The sequence below is a fragment of the Giraffa tippelskirchi genome, chromosome 2 (genome assembly GCF_054371585.1).
Source record: "Giraffa tippelskirchi isolate mGirTip1 chromosome 2, T2T-mGirTip1v1.2.pri, whole genome shotgun sequence".
Taxonomy (NCBI): Eukaryota; Metazoa; Chordata; class Mammalia; order Artiodactyla; family Giraffidae; genus Giraffa; species Giraffa tippelskirchi.
This window is the reverse complement of record NC_137276.1, coordinates 51,993,199-52,015,494: the sequence shown is the minus strand read 5'-3', so window position 1 is coordinate 52,015,494 and position 22,296 is coordinate 51,993,199. Positions and strand designations below refer to the sequence as shown.

At 43.8% G+C, this 22,296-nt stretch overlaps 1 long non-coding RNA gene across 1 annotated transcript; it reads right to left on the bottom strand.

The window, feature by feature from the left end:
• Positions 1 to 532: 532 nt before the first annotated feature.
• On the bottom strand, positions 533 to 9,817 carry LOC145534800 (uncharacterized). The gene is made up of 3 exons (XR_014075000.1): positions 9,449 to 9,817; positions 2,556 to 2,670; positions 533 to 579 (listed from the first exon to the last, which is right to left on the bottom strand). It is a non-coding gene; the product is annotated as an uncharacterized LOC145534800 (long non-coding RNA).
• Positions 9,818 to 22,296: the final 12,479 nt, after the last annotated feature.

Genomic DNA, 22,296 nt, shown 5'->3' with positions numbered 1-22,296 from the left:
TCAAACCGCCGCGCAAGCGCCGCGCCCCGCATGCTCCGGCGCCCGCCATTGGTCCGGCCGTGGGGCCCGACGGGAGTTGTAGTCCCGGTCCGAAAGGTCTAGGTGCTGAGAGCCCTGCGCGGGAGCGGGCAGCGGGCGGAGAGGTTGCGGCTGGCCTGGCTGGCCTGGGCTCGCGAGCGAGCCAGTTCCAGCTCCTGGCCCCGCTGGGAGACGCAGGTGCCGCGGGGGAGGATTGGGGGCTCAGTGCAGGCAGCTGTGTCAATCGTTTCCCCTCCAGGGACTCGCCGGTGTCTGGGGACGGTGGGTTGTGCAGCTGCGTCGGGCCTGCTGGAGTCGCCGCCTTAGAGCCAGAAGGCCGGGAGCTCGCGGCTCGGAGCGGCTCTTGACCCAGACTGGCTGGTGCTGACCCGGCGCAGTTAATGACGGCGGGAACTGGGAGGCCCGGGTAGCAGGGCACCCGATCAATGACCGCACCCCGAAGTGATGTCGGTCTGGCTTTTTAATGCGCTTCTAGCATCCCTTCGATTCTTACCTTCGTTGTTTTCTCCCTCAGTCTGTCCCGAAGCCATTAAAAGTGACCTGAGAATATTGAATGGTATTAAGGAATTATCCAACTTTGTTGGATGTGATGACGGTAATGTGGTTAGATTAAGGAGAGAAGGTGGGGGGAATGGCGAAACACTAAAAGTTTTGACAGATAAAATGATCAAGTGTCTGGGAAAAGAACTCCTACAAACACTGATGGAGGGAAAAGAAGACAAGCCAGTGGGGTGTTTTTCATTGCTGATGCTGTGTTATTCATGAGCTTATTCCAATTTCTCTGCTTGTATATCTGAAATTTTTCATAATAAAAAATTTTATGAACCAGTGATTTGTCTCTGGGGAAGGCAAGGAGGTAGATGATGGGAAGGAAAAAAATTTATTTTTCCCGATACACCATTTTGTGCTGTTCGAAGTTTTTCCTTTGTCAATGTATTACCTATTCAGAAAATTGTAAAGTCTTGTGGTGATGGTGTTCTAAGACTACGGTGGGAAAACAGCGTTTTAAAGAGTAACACGATTGGTTTCCTCCTAAGAGAGTTGCATGATTATTTGGGCTCCAATGGCTCTGCTGTTTGGTGAGGGGGTGAATGATGATCCACTTGGGAAATTAGAAAACTACTAATTGTTTTCAGTGAAAAACCCACCTCTTCTTCCACAAAAGGTAATTTGCTTTGAGTGCACTCAGAAGTTACCAAACTCCTGCAATATATTGGCAAAATCCAAAGAGACAAAAAATAGCTCAGACTTTCTGTAGCCTTTCCCAACAGAAATTTAAGGTGGATTTTAGCTTGACTGAGCTGTTTTACTTTTGCACAACTGCTTGCAAAATTTACATTCTGACATTTACAGTTTCTGAAATACATCAATACCTGATTGTTTCAAAACCAACTCTTAAAATAGCTTTATTCTAATGGAAGTTATAACAGGTCTGTGTGTTCCACAGCATGTGACTTTTATTTGGGTCACTTCTGTCTTTTTAAAAAATTGGCATAGCATCTTGTTTTATCAGTTGGTTTGAAGACTCCCAGCAGAGGTGCAAGCTGCACTTACTATAATTATTTAGATGACATGGTGGTGGGTGCTAATTAAGGGGTAATTATCATCAGAGGCAAAGGCTAAGATCAAAAAGCTGAAAGTGGTGGTGAGACAATTGCAGGATCTTTCTGCAAAAGAGTACTGTGAACCCTCCGGGACCAAATGATGCCCTCACACAGCTCATTACACCCTGGCCTCACTGGCGCTTAGCACTTAGCTGGGTCAGTGACTTTGCACGAAGCTTAAGTGGAAAAGTAAAATTTTTAAAGAAATAGCTAGTCTATGAAACTCCTTTTGAGAACTTTTGGTCCGGTAGTCATGTTAAACAATGGAACTCAACGTTAAATTCTTGCTACTTTAAAGAGTGACCCCCAGCAGCATAGTCAGAACCTGGAAGTTTGTTGGGAAAAGCAAGAATCTCTGTCCCCACCCCAACTCCCCCAAAAGCAGAATCTGCACTTTAACAAGATTCCCCCAGGTGACTGGTCCACAGATTAAAGGTTAACAGTGTTAGTTGCTCAGTCATGTCTGACTCTGCTACCGCAAGGGCTGTAGCCCTCCAGGCTCCTCTGTCCATGGGATTTTCCAGCCAAGAATACTGGAGTGGGTAGCCATTCCCTTCTCCAGGAGGTCTTCCCAACCCAGGGATCAAACTTGGCTCCCCTGCATTGCAGGCAGATTCTTTACCATCTGAACCACCAGGGAAGCCCCAAAGGTTAATAAGTATTGTTTTAAAGTATATCCATAGCATTTGACAACAATTAAATTTCTTTTTGTTAGGATGGGGGAGAACATTAAGAACCCACTATGCATTGATACAATACCAGTCTCTTGAGGAAGTCTTTTTTATATCTATACCTGTCATCCCTATTTTACAAGTGAGGTAATGGAGATGTTGGCATTTGCTCAAGGTATTGTAACTAATGAGGGAATCAAACTTTTTCTTAAGCATTAGATTCACATTATTACTTACAGACCTTCTTAAATCTGATACTGCTGAAGCCCAGCTGAAGAATTGATGCTTTTGAACTGCGGTGCTGGAGAAGACTCTTGAGAGTCCCTTGGACAGCAAAGAGATCAAACCAGTCAATCCTAAAAGAAATCAACCCTGAATATTTGTTGGAAGGACTGATGCTGAAACTTCAATACTTTGGCCACCTGATGTGAAGAGCCAACTCATTGGAAAAGTCTCTGATTCTGGGAAAGTTTGAGAGCGGGAGGAGAAGGGGGTGACAGAGGATGAGGTGGTAGGATGACATCACTGACTCAATGGACCTTGAGTTTTGAGCAAACTCTGGGAGATAGTGAAGGGTAGAGAAGCCTGGCGTGCTGCAGTTCATGGGGTCGCAACATGACTTCAGTTCAGTTGCTCAGTTGTGTCCAACTCTGCGCCCCCATGGACTACAGCACGCCAGGCTTCCCTGTCCCTCATCAACTCCTGGAGCCTGCTCAAACTAATGTCCGTTGCGGCAGTGATGCCATCCAACCATCTCATCCTCTGTCATCCCCTTCTCCTCCCGCCTTCACGCCATGGACTGTAGACCACCAAGCTCCTCTGTCCATGGGATTCTCCTGGCAAGAACACTGGAGTGGGTTGCCATGTCCTTCTTTGGGGGATCTTTCCAACCCAGGGATGAAACCCAGGTCTCCTGCATTGCAGGCAGATTCTTTACCATATGAGCCACCAGAGAAGCTCTTCTGGACATGACTTAGCAAATGAATAACAAATGTGGTACGTGATTTGAAAAAATTGTATGTGTGTGCAGAGTCTGTGGATGTTTGCTATACGAATACTGAAAAGAGCCGTGCTAGGGCTCTCCACCCTCATATGACCCACACTAAAGACCAGTGGAGAGCTTGCTCACTCCAGGGCCCCTCCTGAGGGCAGGTCAGACTCTGGATGTGCAGGCTGTACCACCACTTTACCCTTTCCCTCCCTGGTTCCACTGAGGCAAACTAACTTGGCCACGGCCTGGAGTTCCATACCAAAGAGAGTGAACTGGACTCCAGTGTGGATAACACAAGGACAAGCAGCTTTTTGTTTTATTTTTTTATTTTATTGCTTTTGATTTCTTAGTTCCCTCAGCTTATCCTCCTGCCCATCCCCATCCCCTGGGTTGGTTCTCTTCACTTCATTTGAATCTGCTGACATACACACCCAGTAGGTGTTTTTTTCTTTGCTCTTAGATGTCTGCTTTTTGTTTTCCATTAAATCTCATACGTATTCCAGAGACTGAAATGGATCTGAGCTAAGTGTGTACCCTTTGATGCTGCAGGCTGTCCTATGTGCCACCTATAGTGGAAGACAGCATCCCTACTACCTTGAGTTCCACTCAGATGGACTGTAGCTGAAAAGAGAAAATCCCACAAAGAAAACTAATAGAAGAATCTATTCTGCCACTGTTGTGCCTTTGTTTCAGCCCTGGCATGGGAGCTGTCCAAACTGAAGTTGCTAAATAGAGCTGTGCACGCTCTTTCTGATAATGTGTAGTAAAATGTATTACAATTTATATAATTCAATTCAGAGAACTACACACATTGGCTGGAGGAAATTTTTCCTTTTCACAAGTTGTGGAATAAAATTATCTTAATAAATCGTACACTTAACATATCAGTGGTTGTGTCACAACAACCTGCAAGCTGTGGGGCCAACCCTGCCTTTATCACTGATCCTCCCCAACATTTCTCTCTGTTCTGTGAATACTGGGCTGATAGGCCTTTTCAACTAATCTCCCCCTGACCAGCCTGTTTTAAATTGTGACACACCTATTCTCAAATGTTCCCTATCTCCCCCTTATTTTTCTTTAGGGCATTTATCTCCTCATCCAACGTATCACGTATTTTGTGTGTTTATTTTCTCTATGAGGGCATGGATCTTTGCTGAGTAAATAGCCCCATTTCTTTCTTTCTTTTGTGTAAGATTATATCCTGAAAGGAAAGTGACTTGAAACTAACAACAGTTTCACATAAACTGTGACTCTATAAGTTGTTGATTGAGTTTTCCCAAGGGGAAGGGGGATGCTTTCTGGAGCTACCTTTTGTTCTTGCTTTGGATAGGTTTTCATTTTGAGAATTGAGACGATGAATACTACTATAATCCCAATTACCTTGTTTTCTGGGATAATTGGAATATGTTCTTGGGAGGTGGTGACATCCTTTGGGGAATAAACTGCTGTCCAGGTAATTGAAAGACAAAGCAAGGGAAATTCTTTGGGGACAGGCTGCCTGATGAGGATTGGTACCCAGCCATCTCTAAAGGACTGGCTATTTGACTCTTGTCTAGAAACAGCCCTCTTCTCCCCAGGATCCTGTCCCTGAATGCTCTATGATACCCCTCCGGTCAAAAAAAGCCTCCTGGTGATTTCCATCATCAAAACTAAAATCCAAATTCTTACCATGGCCCGTAAGGCCCTGCATGATCTAGCCCTTGAGTACTCCTATCTCCACTTCCCAAGCCTGCCTGTCTACAACTAGAACCTGCCAAACCAGCTCCTGCCTCAGGGGCTTTGAACAGCTCTTCCCTCCACTGGTCCTGGAGATAAGCACAGGACTCACTCCCTCACCTCTGTCTCTCTTAGGTCTTGGCTCCCCTGTCTCCTCAGTAGGACCTACCTTGTCCATGCTGTTTGGTTTAAACCCCTCACCCTGCCATCCCACACTCCATATCCTTTCCCTCTTGTCTTTCTCCATAGTAGTCATGTTTGTTTTACATATTAACTTGTTTATTCATTTCCTTCCACTAGAATATAAACTCTATGAGGATAGAGATTGTTGACTTTTGTTCACTGCTATATCCCCAGCACACCTACAATAATACCTCACACAGAGAAAGCATGCCAAAAATATTTGTGGACTAAATACCTCATAAATTATGTTGAAGTCTTCTATATCTTTACTTATTATTTTATGTACTTGACCTATCAATGATTGCAAAAGTTACTTTGAAACCTCTCATGGTAAGAGGAATTTTGTCAAGTTTTTTCTACAATTCTACTTTTGTTTTTATATTTTGAGGATATTTTATTGAGCACGATAAGTTCAGCACTGTTATAACTTCCTGGTGGTGTTGAAAGCTTTAAGTAATATGGGAGATGAATTGCCAAAATCGCCTGAATTTTCCATCCCTCCCTATACATACACTTCTCGCAATGTGACTTTGCAGCTCCTCCCAGAATCTGGGCTGGCCTTGTAACTTGCCTCTGCCAAAAGAATGTGGCAGAAGTGATAAATAGTTCTGAGCCTGAGCCTTCAAAAACCTTGAATGCTTCCACATTTTCTCTTGGATCCCTGCCTCCACCATGAGAACAGGCCTGGGCTAGCCTGCTAGAGGATGAGAAGACATATGGAAAAGAGCTGAGGTCATCCTATACCAGTCAACAGCTAGCAGATCCCAAACAGGCAAGCCCAATCAGAATTAGCATAGCCACTCATCTGACCTGCAGCTACTTACAGCTGCATATGTGAGCCCACCTAGGACCAGACAAACTGCCCAGCTGACTTATAGACTCATGAGCAATAATAACTAGTTATTATATTAAGCCTGTGAATTTTGAAGTGGTTTGTTATACAGTATTATTGCGTCAATAGATAATTGATGGTAAATGCCTCCTCATTTGGGTCTCAGCCCCCGAACAGCTTTCTCGACTACCCTGGCAATCTAAATCTGCTTTCCAGCCTCTGTATGATATGTACTCAGTCTCAGTCGTGTTCAACTCTTTGCGACCTCATGGACTATAGCTTGCAAGGCTCCTCTGTCCATTAGATTTCCAGGCAAGAATACAGGAGTGGGGTGCCATTTCCTCCTCCAGGGGATCTTCCCAATCCAGGGATGGAACCAGTCTTTTACCGCTCCTGCATTGGTGGGCAGATTCTTTACAACTAGTGCCACCTGGGAAGCCCCAGTATAATTGAGGTGTGTTATTTTCTCACTAATACTTGCTGCTCTCCGAAATGATTTGTTGACTTCTTTACTATCTGTTTCCCACACTAGACTGTCAATGGTGTGATGTCAGAGAACTTGTCCACTCTATTTCTCTGCTCCGTCCTCAGCACCCTAGCACAGTACTTCACTGTCCAGCTGTGTGTGTCCACTGAACATTGGAAACATGGCTAGTCCAATCTGAGATGTGCTGGAAATATAAAACACTTGGGTTTTGGAGGCTTAGTACAAAAAACGTATATAAAGTATCTAAATTTTTGTATCGATAAAATGTTGACATGAAAATATTTTAAATATACTGTGTTAGGTAGAATTTGTTATTAAAGTTAATTTCATTTCCTTTTTACCTTTTTTAATGTAGCTATTAGAAAAAGTAAATTTGTGACTTGCACTGTATTTCTTTTGGACAGACAGAATCTATAGGAGTTGCTATAAAAGTTCAGTAAATATTTATTGAAGAAAAATGTAAAAAAATATATTTACCAAAAGAAATGAGCTATCAAGTAACAAAAAGACATGGAAGAACCTTAAATACATATTACAAAGAGAAAGAAGCCAGTTTGAAAAGTCCATATACCACTTGACTCCAACTATATGACATTCTGTAAAAGCAAGATGAGTTGAGATAGAGTGGTTGCCAAGAGATTTACAGGGAGGGAGGAGGAGTAATAAGTGAGGCACGAGATTTTTTTAGGTTAGCAAAAATGATTCTATATGATACTGTAATGGTGTGTACATGATATTATGCATGTGTCAAAACCCATGGAACTATAAAACAGTGAACACTAATGTAAACTTGAGACTTTAGTTAACAATGTATCAATATTGGTTCATTAATTTTAACAAATACACCATGCTAATGCAAGACAATAATAAACTGGGGGTGGGAAGAGAGGTATATGGGAATTCTGTGTATTATATGCTCAATTTTTCTATGAACCTAAAACTGTTCTAAAAAAAAAAACTATTTAAAAAAATGAATTCACACGCAGCCACCATAATGATAATTTGTAAAACATAAACAGAATAAACCACTTACGTCCTTTTACAAACCTTTGGTGGCTCCCCACTGTCTACCAGAAGTGAGTTCACATCCGTTGGTATTTGCAGTGACATTGACTGCACCTCCCAGTCTGCTTCCTCCTCTCTCTACCTGTGTCAGACTCAGGATCTCAGGCCTTCACTGCAAAACTCATTCAGTCCCCTCTGCCTGAAAAGTCTTCCTCTCCATTTGTGAAACCCTATCATGAATCATACACTGTCTCATATAAGTCAATCATTCTCTATTTCATGTTTCCATAGTTCTAAATTAAAAGTAGGTACAGAAAACCAGGCATATGGAGTTTGGGCAGTTTCGAAGTTTTGTGCCTCTTTCTAGTAAGTTTGGAAAATGGGTATGATGGGTGTATGTATTAATCTTGGAAGTGTTGAAAAAGAATTCTGATAGCCACAGGTGGACTAGAGATTAATATCCTTGAGATGGAAACAGTGGAAGCAGAACAAGGCTATTGAATGTCAGTGAAGATCTGCTTGGGCTCACCTCCTAGGCAGGAAGCAGTGGGATACCCTGTTGGGAGCAGGATCCATCCCAAACAGTGATGTGGTGTTAGCTAACTGCCTGGCTTCAGTGACAGGAGTCAGGCCTTTGGGTTGTCACCTGCTCTGAAAGTCAATCTACCTCTGACTGCTGCTCACCCAAGCTAGGATGCCAGGGTGATTGGGTTTCATGTATTTCACTTGCAGGGCAGATGATAGCATAGTAGTGACATTACCATCTCTACTATCATACAGTAGAACCTCAGTAGAGTGTGTGAGAAAACAAGTGAGCAGGCTTCCAGGTGCAGAGTTTACAATGCAGATTTCCCTACCTCTCCTTTTCAGGGATTTTGGTTCTATTATCCAACCACTATGCTGATGGGAAACTTAATGTTTTGCCCAAGGTCACCCAGCTACTTAGGTATCTTTCTCCAAAGGTCACAGGCATGAAGCATGTACTATCCTGGGCCCTTAATATCAGGCCACAAAGAGGAATGCCATTCCTTTGCTGTCCTTTTAAGCCAGAGGCCCAGGCCTACCTGGAGAAGTAAGAATCTGGTTGAGATTTTGGAGGTGTTTAGAGGAAGAGGTCAGGTTGAAGTCAGGAAAGGACTAGTCCTTGAAGGAAGTTATAACAAATCTAGGAGACCCTAGGAGATATGTATCTGTGAACCCTGAGGGTCAAGGGGCAGACAGGTGTCTATAAGACCAGGCTTATTCACTAGTTTGGGGCCACAATGCCTAATGTTAACCCGGTGATATGCAGTCTCTTCCCACTTTGTCCACTGGGTCCTCTGACAGCATCCAAAATTCTACACTGTTCCTCTTCCCTTCCCCGTGTCCCTCATCTGGCCAGGGAATCCACAGCTTGAGGCAGAGGAAATGCAGGAATTGGGGTTTCTAAGAAATGCTTATGAATAACCTGGACCGGGATTTCTTCTGGTGACAAACTCCAACTCTTGGGTGAGAGCCCTCCTACTCCCTATATACCCTAACCTGGCCCATAGTTTGGGCAGCTCTGAGAGTCTCCGGGCTGAGTGGCCTCTCCCAGGAGAGTGGGAGGTAATTCTTTCTTTTGTGTGACTTGCTTCATTATGTATGAGTGTTGTTGGCTCCCATAGTTGAAAAATGGATCATTCCTCTGGTGGGTTTTCCCAGCTTGAGGGAAAAGCAAAGCCTTTGAAAGACCAGGTAGCACTTGCTTTGGAGGACTTAATGGATTAAAGAATGTTGAAGTTAGGGAATTGTGGGGGCCTGGCATTGTTCCAGGCCCACAATAGCGCCCCAGTGACCTCTCCAGCCCCTCTCCAGCACACACGAGCCCCCAGCCCTTGGAGTCATACCTGCACAATTGGAACCCTGATTTCCTGTGCGCCTGCCCCAATTTGCTCTCACCTGGAGAGGACGAGTTGGGAGTAAGTGATGTACACGTTCTAGAAAGAAATGCGTCGATGACTTGAGTCACCTCATCACAAATGAATCCATGAGAAGGGCTACAGTGACTGGCAGAGTGTCGGTGCTGTCAGAGTGTTCGCGGGTGCCATTATCATCGCTAGCAGCTGGGCTGAGCAAAGAATCCAATTTGATGTTACTTTGGCAATAACTATCGAATGTGAGGAGGGAGACACAGGCCAAGACTTTTAGAAAGCACCAGTTGTGACAACCCTCTGTGTCCTCCCGGTGCGGAGGCCAGAGTTGTTAGACTCAGGCCTACGGGCCAAAGACACACATCCTCGCGGTGATCAGGTGTTACCCGACGACAGTGGGAATTCCAGCGGCCGCTCAGCGGCGGAGCCTCGGGGGCTGATCCTGCCTGGCAACACGTGGGCGGGGCCTCAGCTTGGCTCCGCCCCAGCACGGCATCGCCCCCTCCTCCCCCCCCCGCCCTCTACCTGTGGCCTGGATTCCTCCCAGCGCCGCTGGGGCCCTCAGCCCGAAGGGTGCAAATAAGGGTCTGTAGATTGGGAAAACGTCTCTCTCCTGGAATCGGTGCACAAAGGAGTCTTTCTAAAGCGACTGGAGAGGCTGTGTAATAATCTACCGGCGTTTGTCCTCGTACACCTGCCTCTCCCTGAGACCAACAAATGTTTACCCAGTTTCCACCCAAGTCAAATGCCGGTTTGTTTATTAAGCCCAGAGGCTTCAGCCTTCCTTTAAGGAGACTGATGCAGTCCAAGAGGGAAGCTTCAAAACATTAACATTTCAAATGAATGCGCTCCGGAGTTGTGGGGGAGGGATGCGGAGTGGGGGCAGAGTTCCTCGGGCAGCTTCTCTCCCGGGGCTCCGCTACGCCAGGGACAAGGCCTGGTATTTACAAGACAGAAGGCACCGCTTGGGGCCGCCTTTGTTGTGCAGATGACCTTGAGGGCACTTCCTGGACTGATCGATGGCCCAGCGAGTACACGGGGCTACTCGGCAGTGGCCCGGGGAGCGAATGGGGGGTGATGAACCAGGGGGGGTCCTTGGGCTCCGGTAGGCCTTCGCTCTAGCACACCGGCTCTGCTGACCCACGCCCTGCTTGGGAGCCGCTGGGGACCGGCTAGCAGCGGCAGGATTGGCCCCTCCACCCCCACCTGGGCTTTGATCTCCTTATCTGAGGCTTTTGAGTCCAAAAGGGCTTAGCAACGACGGGCACCGCGCCAGCTCGGATGAAGTGGACACCTGCGCCTCTGTGCCTACCGCCCGCAGCGTCCTATCGAGGAGCGGCCTGTGAGGCTCAAGATGGAAGTGTGGGAGCGAACTTGCGGTCTGAAGCAGGTCCTGGGAGTCAGAAGGCAACGCGCGGTGCCCATCTAGGAATGCGCCACGCTACCGGGGTTCTCTACACGTTTTGCTGCTGTCACCTTTCTCCCAGACTCACAGCCGCATTGCTTTCTCAGTCTCCCCGAAACTGACGCAAAAAATCTGAGGCCTTTGGCCCATGGTCTCTTCTCTGCCCCCAAACCCTTCGGTGACCCTGACTGCATTCCACAAACTTGTATTGGCAATTATAATTAGCTGTGTGCCCCCTGGGCTTCCCCAGACCTTGACTTCCCTTGGGACCAGGTCTCTCCTGGATAATGAAACAGGGTCTATTGTACTTACCTTAAGCTGTGCACCTTATTCTCTGAAATCAGGGAGATAACTCCAAGAGGGCTCCCGGGGTTGTAGAAAAGTAATGAATTGTCAGTTTCAGTCAAATGAAAACAATAATACCTGTCCCCTTCCCCTCTCTAGGAAGGGTTTTAGGAGGCCCCAGTGAGTTAGGGGCCACTCGACTTGAGGCCAGGTTGAAACTGTTAAGTTCCCATCCCAGGCAGCTTGAGTTTTAACTCGCTCTGCCCAGAAACAGCAGTGGGCCTCAACGTTTGAGAAAAGGATATATGCTCTGTTAACTGTGTGCTGGAAAATGCACACGATTTCTCAGCATTGCACCCAGTTTCAGGGTCCAGACCACGAAATATGTTGGGGCCCAGGTGTAAGAATCTCATTCCAAAACCTTCCCAGACACCACTTCCTTATTTATTCCCTTTCTCGTGTCAAGATGGCACACTTGTTATTCCCTAGCATGTACCTGGGCTGTCTAGCTTCAGTATCTTTGTTAGCTGTGAGCTTTCCACAGGAAAGCCACCTCTTGCAACTTCCCCACCCCTCCCACCCTCCATCACAGCCAGGGGTCATCACCTCATAACTGCTACACAACTGCTTGAACCTTTGACCTAGAGCCAGCTGCCTCCTAGCCCTTCTCTTCATTGGGTTTGTCTCCCCATGACCAGCACACACCTGGAACCGGGCCTTTACTTTGCTCTTTTCTGTCTCCTCTCCTCTCACCTTAGACCAGAGCTGAATGGAGGACCCCTTTGATAGCTTCACCTTTAGCGGTAATCTTCCAAATGCTGCTTTTGGTGGAAATGTCACCAAGGATGGTTCAGAAGTCTCCAAAATACACAGAGAATAATGTCAGACACATGGCAGGACTCTTCTATCTAGAACAAGCAGAAGGGCTGGAGAACTACTTTGGGGCTTCCCAAACTGAGGGCTCTGCTAATATTCTGTGGGCTTCTCAGAGCTCAGTGGAGTGGGACCATCAGCAGGATGGTGATAGGGGACTGCTGTGTGTCAGGCAACAAGTTGGTTTAGGTTGAAAGTGAAAGTTACTCAGTCATGTCCAACTCTTTGTGACCCCCTGGACTATACAGTACATGGAATTCTCCAGGCCAGAATACTGGAGTGGGTAGTCTTTCCCTTCACCAGGGGATTTTCCCAAACCAGGGATCGAACCCAGGTCTCTTGCATCATAGGTAGATTCTTTAGTAGCTGTGCTACCAGGGAAGCCCAAAAGCGTGAGGTCTAAATGATGACGGCCATCGAATCTGCACTCAAGTGACACTCTGTGAGCTGCTCTCAAGGCTTGAAATTTCTTCCAGCTCCTTGCCACTACATTAATTTCTCCTTCTTTTGTGCACCTTTACTTTCCTCTCTTTGAGTACTTACTACCGTCAAGTGTTAGTTTTATCAATGCCCACCTGAGCCAGGCTGGTGCTCACCTGGAAGGAAGTCACCAAACAGGTGATGATCAGGATGGCATCCAACCCAACTCTCAAAGGACACCTGGAAAGGGATTCCAAGGTTGACCCTAGGAACTCAGAGTTTTAAAAAAATTTAATTTGGGGGTTTTGTTTGTTTTATTGTAGCAGGATATAAAAATTACACCTGGTTCTCAGCTCTTGGTTTCAAATACTATTCTCCAATAAAAGGAACCAGGGTCCCTTGGAGAAATAATTAATTCTAGGACTGTGGAAACAAATGTATTAATACAAGAAAAGTCTGGAGCATCTTGTAGCACCAGAAAGTAAGAAAGTGCTGAAAAACAAAGCCCCACAATTCTGGAGTGTCAAGGGGACACAGAAGCCAATTGATAGAGCTCCCATTGACTAAAGCTGGAGTAATTTGAACAGTAAAAGTAGTACTGGGTGATAACCCATATGATTTATTTTATTTATATATTTTATTAAATATAAAATATCCATGACTCCATGCTGATATATGTAACTGAATAAATAAGTGGGAAAGAAAAATCTCCTATGCAGAACTCCAAATAATATATGGTGCTGATGTGAATTAGCTAAATCTTGAAATTTTTTTTTTGCATAAAAGGCTATTCCTGGGTTTTATGTTGTAATCTGACCTGGGGACATACTGGGTCTGATCTCTATAGTTCAGTAGTTCTCAGTCTTGACTTCAAGTTAGATGCTCTGGGAGTTGCTAAAACCCGAAGTAAATTGAACCCCAGAAAAGTTAAATCAAAATTTCTGGACATGAAAGCCAGAGACAGTGTTTTCTAAGACTCTCTAGGTGATGACAGCCTTTCCTGGTGACTCAGACAGTAAAGAATTCACCTTCCATGCAGGAGACCTGGGTTCGATCCCTGGGTTGAGGAGATTGCCAGGCAACCTCCAGGTTGCCCTCCTGAAGGAGAGCATGGCAACCCACTCCAGGATCCTTGCCTGGAGAATCCCCACGGACAGAAGAGCCTGGCAGGCTCCAGTTCATGGGGTCGCAAAAGTCTGACAAGACTGAGTAACTAAGCACTGCACAGGTGATTCCAATGTGTAGCCAAGATTGAGAATCATAGTTCTCATAGTAGGTCTAGATACAGCACCAGATGGGATTCACCTCCTCTTGCAGGTAACTCACTTCAGTCTCTAAGGGGTCTTGAAGCAAAGTGACTCCTCAGACAAACAAGGGTGAGCGTGGTTAAAAACAGTGTGAGCCACATTCCACTTTTGAGAATCCTCATCACTGCCTTGACTTTCAGTGTAGAAACAGTGAGGTTATGATTTTAACTGATCATATAATTTATCAAACTACCACTCAAACTTTGGGTCTGACTTTTGGCTACCTCAGCCACGTGGCTACAAAAGGTGAGAGATTTTTTAAGCACAATTCCAGGTTACATGGTTTCATTTCTCAAAGAATTCTCAGTCAGGTTGAGCAAGTGGTTTTCTTCCTGTATTCTCTGAAGGGAAGCAATCCTTTTCCCTGATTTCATTTTTATTATTTTTTAATACTTATTTATTTATTTGGCTACACCGGGTCTTAGTTGTGGCACGTGGGATCTTCGATCTTCATTGCAGCACGCAAACGATTAGTTGCAGCATGTGGGAGTGCGGAGCCGTAGCCACTGGACCACCAGGGAAGTCCTTGATTTTGTTTTTATTAAATAAATGACTTTACCACTAGGTGAGGAGGACAGAAGACTATACATAACTTGAAATTTCTGAGCTAGCTATTAATTCCTTGTGGAAGAAAAACAGTGGGTAGAAGGTTCAAGGGAAATTTAATGTAGCTGTTCTCCCTCAATCTATTTGCCCTGACCCTCTTGTAATAGTTTTAACTGGTTTTGATTTTCTGGGTGTCACAAATTTCTTCTCGATTTTTTTCATATTTTTCCAAATCCTTTTCTTGGTATATATATTTCGAGGAATAGAATATTTGGTAATAAGTCTTTCATCCTAACATCAAAAAACATTATGACAATTTCTTGCCTTTAACCTGGGAGAGGAAACCTCTGAGATTTCCTTTAACAATCTCAGAATTACTTTATTTTCCCCAGAATCATTTGAGAGTAAGTTGGTGCCATGATTATCCTATAATACGAAAGTGTAGTGTTTTTCAACCAGCATTCCTCAATTGAATGACGGAAGAGGAGAAAATGATTCAAGAGAGTATTTATTCCAGCTCTCCCAAGGATGGCACATAATTGGTATCATTATGTTTCAGTTCAGTCTCTCAGTCATGTCCGACTATTTGTGACCCCATGAACCGCAGCACGCCAGGCCTCCCTGTCGATCACCAACTCCCAGAGTCTACCCAAACTCATGTCCATTGAGTCAGTGATGCCATCCAACCATCTCATCCTCTGTCGTCCCCTTCTCCTCCTGCCTTCAATCTTTCCCAGCATCAGGGTCTTTTCAAATGAGTCAGCTCTGCACATCAGGTGGCCAAAGTATTGGAGTTTCAGCTTCAACATCCATCCTTCCAATGAACACTCAGGACTGATCTCCTTTAGGATGGACTCGTTGGATCTCCTTGCAGTCTAAGGGACTCTCAAGAGTCTTCTCCAACACCACAGTTCAAAAGCATCAATACTTCAGTGCTCAGCTTTCTTCACTGTCCAACTCTCACATCCATACATGACCACTGGAAAAACCATAGCCTTGACTAGACAGACCTTTGTTGGCAAAGTAATGTCTCTGCTTTTCAATATGCTGTCTAGGTTGGTCATAACTTTCCTTCCAAGGAGTAAGCGTCTTTTAATTTCATGGCTGCAGTCACTATCTGCAGTGATTTTGGAGCCTAGAAAAATAAAGTCAGCCACTGTTTCCCCATCTATTTGCCATGAAGTGATGGGACCAGAAGCCATGATCTTAGTTTTCTGAATGTTGAGCTTTATGCCAACTTTTCCACTCTCCTCTTTCACTTTCATCAAGAGGCTCTTTAGTTCTTCTTCGCTTTCTGCCATAAGGGTGGTGTCATCTGCATATCTGAGGTTATTGATATTTCTCCCGGCAATATTGATTCCAGCTTGTGCTTCATCCAGCCCAGCGTTTTTCATGACGTAGTCTGCACAGAAGTTAAATAAGCAGGGTGACAATATACAGCCTTGATGTACTCCTTTTCCTATTTGGAACCAGTCTGTTGTTCCACGTCCAGTTCTAACTGTTGCTTCCTGACCTGCATAGAGGTTTCTCATGAGACAGGTAAGGTGGTCTGGTATTCCCATCTCTTTGAGAATTTTCCACAGTTTATTGTGATCCACACAGTCAAAGGCTTTGGCATAGTCAATAAAGCAGAAATAGATGTTTTTCTGGAACTCGTTTGCTTTTCCATGATCCAACGGATGTTGGCAATTTGATCTCTGATTCCTCTGCCTTTTCTAAAACCAGCTTGAACATCTGGAAGTTCACAGTTCATGTTTTGCTGAAGTCTGGCTTGGAGAATTCTGAGCATTACTTTACTAGTGTGTGAGATGAGTGCAATTGTGCCATAGTTTGAGCATTCTTTGGCACTGCCTTGGCATCATTATGTTTAGGAGAGAGTTAATTCATACTATATTACAGGTGCTTAGGATATTAGAGCTTACTCCTTTGAAAGAACACTAAGTTAGGATCTAGTTCCTATGATAAGGCAACCTTTATCAAAGTCAGGAAATTAACATCACTACCATCTAATCCAACAACACAAGAGAAGACTCTACGCATGGACATCACCAGATGGTCGAGATCGAAATCAGATTGATTATATTCTTTGCAGCCAAAGATGGAGAAGCTCCATACAGTCAGCAAAAACAAGACCGGGAGGTGACTGTGGCTCAGATCATGAACTCCTTACTGCCAAATTCAGACTGAAATTGAAGAAAGTGGAGGAAACCACTAGACCATTCAGGTATGACCTAAATCAATCCCTTATGACTATACAGTGGAAGTGAGAAATAGATTTAAGGGACTAGATCTAATAGACAGAGTGCCTGATGAACTATGGACAGAGGTTTGTGACATTGTACAGGAGACAGGAATCAAGACCATCCCCAAGAAAAAGAAATGCAAAACCCAAAATGGCTGTCTGAGGAGGCCTTACAAATAGCTGTGAAAAGACAGGAAGTGAAAAGCAAAGGAGAAAAGGAAAGATATACCCATTGAATTCAGAGTTCAAAAGAATAGCAAGGAGAGATAAGAAAGCCTTCCTCAGTGATCAACGCAAAGAAATAGCGGAAAAGAATAGAATGGCAAAGACTAGAGATCTCTTCAAGAAAATTAGAGATACTAAGGGAATATTTTATGCAAAGATGGGCTCAATAAAGGACAGAAATGGTGTGGACCTAACAGAAGCAGAAGATATTAAGAAGAGGTGGCAAGAATACACAGAAGAACTGTACAAAAAAGATCTTCATGACCCAGATAATCATGATGATGTGATCACTCACCTAGAGCCAGACATCCTGGAATATGAAGTCAAGTGGGCCTTAGGAAGCATCACTACAAACAAAGCTAGTGGAGGTGATCGAATTCCAGTTGAGCTATTTCAAATCCTAAAAGATGATGCTGTGAAAGTGCTGCACTCAATATGCCAACACATTTGGAAACCTCAGCAGTGGCCACAGGACTGGAAAAGGTCAGTTTTCATTCCAATTCCAAAGAAAGGCAACGCCAAAGAGTGCTCAAACTACCGCACAATTGCACTCATCTTAACACGCTAGTAAAGTAATGCTTTAAAGTCTCCAAGCAGGCTTCAGTAATACGTGAACCATGAACTTCCAGATGGTCAAGCTGGTTTTAGAAAAGGTAGAAGAACCAGAGATCAAATTGCCAACATCCGCTGGATCATCGAAAAAGCAAGAGACTTCCAGAAAAACATCTATTTCTGCCTTATTGACTATGCCAAAGCCTTTGACTGTGTGGATCACAATAAACTGTGGAAAATTCTGTAAGAGATGGGAATACCAGACCACCTGACCTGCCTCTTGAGAAACCTCTATGCAGGTCAGGAAGCAACAGTTAAAACTGGACATGGAAAAGCAGACTGGTTCCAGATAGCGAAAGGAGTACGTCAAGTCTGTATATTGTCACCCTGCTTATTTAACTTATATGCAGAGTACATCATGAGAAACACTGGGCTGGAGGAAGCACAAGCTGGAATCAAGATTGCCGGAAGAAATATCAATAACCTCAGATATGCAGATGACACCACCCTTATGGCAGAAAGCGAAGAAGAACTAAAGAGCCTCTTGATGAAAGTAAAAGAGGAGAGTGGAAAAGTTGGCTTAAAGCTCAACATTCAGAAAACTAAGATCATGGCTTCTGGTCCCATCACTTCATGGCAAATAGATGGGGAAACAGTGGAAACAGTGGTGACTTTATTTATCTGGGCTCCAAAATCACTGCAGATGGTGATTGCAGCCATGAAATTAAAAGACGCTTACTCCTTGGAAGGAAAGTTATGACCAACCTAGACAGCATATTGAAAAGCAGAGACATTACTTTGCCAACAAAGGTCTGTCTAGTCAAGGCTATGGTTTTTCCAGTGGTCATGTATGGATGTGAGAGTTGGACTATAAAGAAAGTTGAGCGCTGAAGAATTGATGCTTTTGAACTGTGGTGTTGGAGAAGACTCTTGAGAGTCCCTTCGACTGCAAGAAGATCCAACCAGTCCATCCTAAAGGAGATCAGTCCTGAGTGTTCATTGGAAGGATGGATGTTGAAGCTGAAACTCCAATACTTTGGCCACCTGATGCGAAGAGCTGACTCATTTGAAAAGACCCTGATGTTGGAAAGATTGAAGGCAGGAGGAGAAGGGGACGACAGAGGATTAGATGGTTGGATGGCATCACCGACTCAATGGACATGGGTTTGAGTGGACTCTGGGAGTTGATGATGGACAGGGAGGCCTGGCATGCTGCGGTTCATGGGGTTGCAAATAGTCGGACATGACTGAGTGACTGAACTGAACTGACCATCTAATCCTCAGACCGCATTTAAGTTTTGCCAGATGTCTTAGTAAAATCGTTTAGAACAATAGGATCCAGCGAAAACTGGCACATTGCTTTTAGTTTTCATGTCATTTTAATCTCCTTCACTCTGAAACTGTTCTTCAGTCTTTCCCTCACTTTTATACCCTTGACATCTTGGGAGATTATAACTCAGTTATTTTTTTTTGTAGCTCCTAGTTTGAGTCTGCTATTTCTTCACGATTAGGTTTTGGGTTATCACCAACATGATACTGTTTCCTTCCATGTGTGTCCAATCAGATGGTGCATTATTTTGATTTGTCACATTGCTGGTAATGTCCACTTTGCCCACTTAAGTAAGATAGTGTCTGCCAGGCCTCATCACTGTAAAGTCACATTTTTCTCCTTGAAATTAACAAATATTTTGTGGATACTTTGAAACTCTGTTAATATCCCATTCCTAATTAATTTATTTGTTTATTAATACATACAAACTCATGCTTTCCTATTTTATTTTAATTAGTTGTACTTTCTTAATGTCATTTCTTTTGACTGGCTCAAACTGCCCCAGATTTGGCCAGCAGGAACCCATTCATGCTGGCTCACAGGTCCTTTTGACATGTCTCCAACATTCTTTGAGCAAATCCTTGCCTTCTGGTGCAAAAAGACGTTTTGAGCTCATCTTGTATATTTCCTGCTCTAAGCCTGGAATCTGCCATTTCTGTAAGGAACACTGGTTCTTTTTTAGGGGAAATGGTATTTTTGGGTGCTAGGAATGCTCATCGCTATTAGGATTCTGCTCTTCTAAGCCTCCTAGACAGCAAATAGGAAGCACACACACACACACACACATCTATCTACCCATCTAGAAAACTATGAGTTAACACTCCTACATTCAATAACATAACATTTATGTTATTTTTCTCCCTTTCCATGTTTGTAACTCACTCTTCCGACAGTGAGAAACTCCAGTTATCCTTAATATACTTACTTACATGATCAATCCCTTATATGTAAACTATCTTCTACCACTCCTCCCACCCCACAAAGCACAGATGCCTTCCTCAAATCACTTCTCCTCTAATTCCCCACACCAGTCTGTCTTTCCATGTGTCTTCTTCATCCTGCTTGGGCTCTGGAAACTCATGCCAGCTTCCCCTTCGTGTGCATGCCCTTCTCACCCTGCTCAGACTGTGAGACCCCACTGGTGTGGGTACAGCATAGAGGCTGTACCTCTATGCCTTCTATAGTGGTTTTGAAATAGGTCTGTGAATTCCGTGATATTCTTCCCTTCAAAAGGCAGAAACAAATTCTTTGACTGTGACCTGGATTTAGCGACTTGCTTCCGTTGAATAAAATGTGAAGGAAATGATGCCATATGACTTTCTCAGCTAGGTCATAAAAAGGATCATTTCTTCTTCCTGACTCACTCTCTAGGATCACTGACTCTCGGGAGTTGCCATATTGTGAGGACCCTCCAAGACCTGTGGAGGGGGTCATATCTTGTGGGGAGGCCCACATGGGAAGAAAAAAAATGTTAGCACTGGCTTTCCCAGTCTGAAATGAACCATCTTAGAAGCAGATCCCCCAGCCTTAGCTGAGACTTCAGATGATTTCACCTCTGCCCATCGAGTTTGTCAGGCAGGACTCTAGATGTCAAGGAACAGAGACAAGCCATTCCTACTGTGCCCTGTCTCAATTCTTGACCCACGGAAACTGTGAGATAGTAAAAGATCATTGCTCTAATGTACTAAATTTGGGGATGATTTCTTATGGAACAAAAGATAACTTGTCAATGTCATGCCTAGGCTATGATGCTCTCACTGAGTAACCTCTGCAGGGCTGTCCTTTCCACCCTTCTTGGGCTCTAACATCTATGCAAGGCTACATCCCTGTGGTAACACCCTCCTCGGCCAACTCAAGTTCTAACTCTCTATGCCAGACAGCCCTCCTATACAAGTGTTCTCCTTACCCAATTCAGACATCAATATCCACTTTGAATCCCCATAGTTTCTTAAAACCCAGGTGCAAATGCCTTCCCTGCTCTGTCCTACCTAATGCCTTTAGGATTGAATTTTTCAGGAAGGTAAGGGAAAGGGAAAAGAAGAAAAACAAAAAGCAAAAAGAAGTGGAAGAGGAGTAAGAATTTATGATCTTGTGCTTATCAATCTCTTTCCTTAAATTATCCAGCAGAGTTCAAAGCAATGGCATCACCCATAGTCTTTAAATTCCTTGTTTCCTATATGCTGGATTTTGGTGTCAGCCACTGGGTCTACCAGAGCCTTGCCTCAATGGATACTTCATTACAGGCAACCCTAAGCAATGGTTAAATATCTTATTTCATCACTACATGACATAGCTTGCAAGTTCCCATCCTTAAATAATTACTATTAGCTATCCATTGGTACATAACAAATTACTCTGCAATTTAGGGGCTTAAAACAACATACACTTATTATTTTACAGCATCTGTGGGTCAGGAATCTGGGCACAGTCTATATGCATCTTCTATGTCAAGGTCACTCACAAGATGGCAATCAAGGTATCGGCTGAGATTGTGATCCTGTCTTGATGGAGAAGGATCCATATTCAAGCTCTCTCACATGGTTGTTGACGAGATTCAGTTCCTCATGAACTACTGGTCAGAAATACCCCTCATTTCCTTGCCATTTGGATCTCTCCAACATGTCCATTCGCTTCATTATAAAGTGCAAATATATGGTGGAAGTGAAAATTGGTGCAACCACTACAGAAGTATGGAGGTTCCTCAAAAAACTAAAAATAGAGTTATCATATGATCCAGCAATCCCACTCCTGGGTATATATCTGGAAGAGATGAAAACTTAATTCAAAAAGATACGTGCACCCCAAAGTTCATAGCATCATGTTAACCATAGCCGAGACATGGAAACAACCTAAATGTCCATTGACAGGTGAATGGATAAAGAAGATGTGGTACATATATACAATGAAATAGAACTCTGTCTTAAAAAGAACAAAATAATGCCATTTTCAGCAACATGGGTGGACCTAGAGATTATCATACTAAGTGAAGTAAGTCAGACAAAGACAAATACGGTATCACATGTTAATATGCAGAATCCTTAAAAATGATACAAATGAACTTATTTGAAAAACAGAAAAAAAACTCACAGATATAGAAAACAAACTTACAGCTATAACCCTAAGAAGATAGCGGGGTGGGAGTAGAGAGATAAATTAAGAGTTTCAGCTTAACATATACACTCTACTATATATAATATTAACAAGGATTTACCATATATCACAGGAAACTATATTCAATATCTTAACGTATAATGGGAAAGAATCTAAAAATGAATATATATATGTATATATATATATGACTCACTTTATTGTATACCTGAAACACTATAAATCAACTATATTTCTTTTTTTTTTTAAGTGCAAACATAGAAGGCAACAGAACAAGATGGAAATCATAGTCTTTTGTAACTTGATCATGGAAGTGATAACCCATCACTTTTGCCATATTCTATTTGTTAGAAGCAAGTCATTAAGTCCAGATTACAAAATAGCATGGTTAGCAGGAGGCAGGGGTCTTTGGCAGCCATCTTAAATGCTGCCTAACACCATTAGCTTAACCCCAACTGAGGGAAGATGACCAGTCTCAGATTCTCTCCATTTCCCTGAGAGACTATTGCTCACACCTCACACTTTATATGAACTGCTATTCTATTCTGGGTTCTCTGCGGCAAAATAAAAAACCAACTCTGGT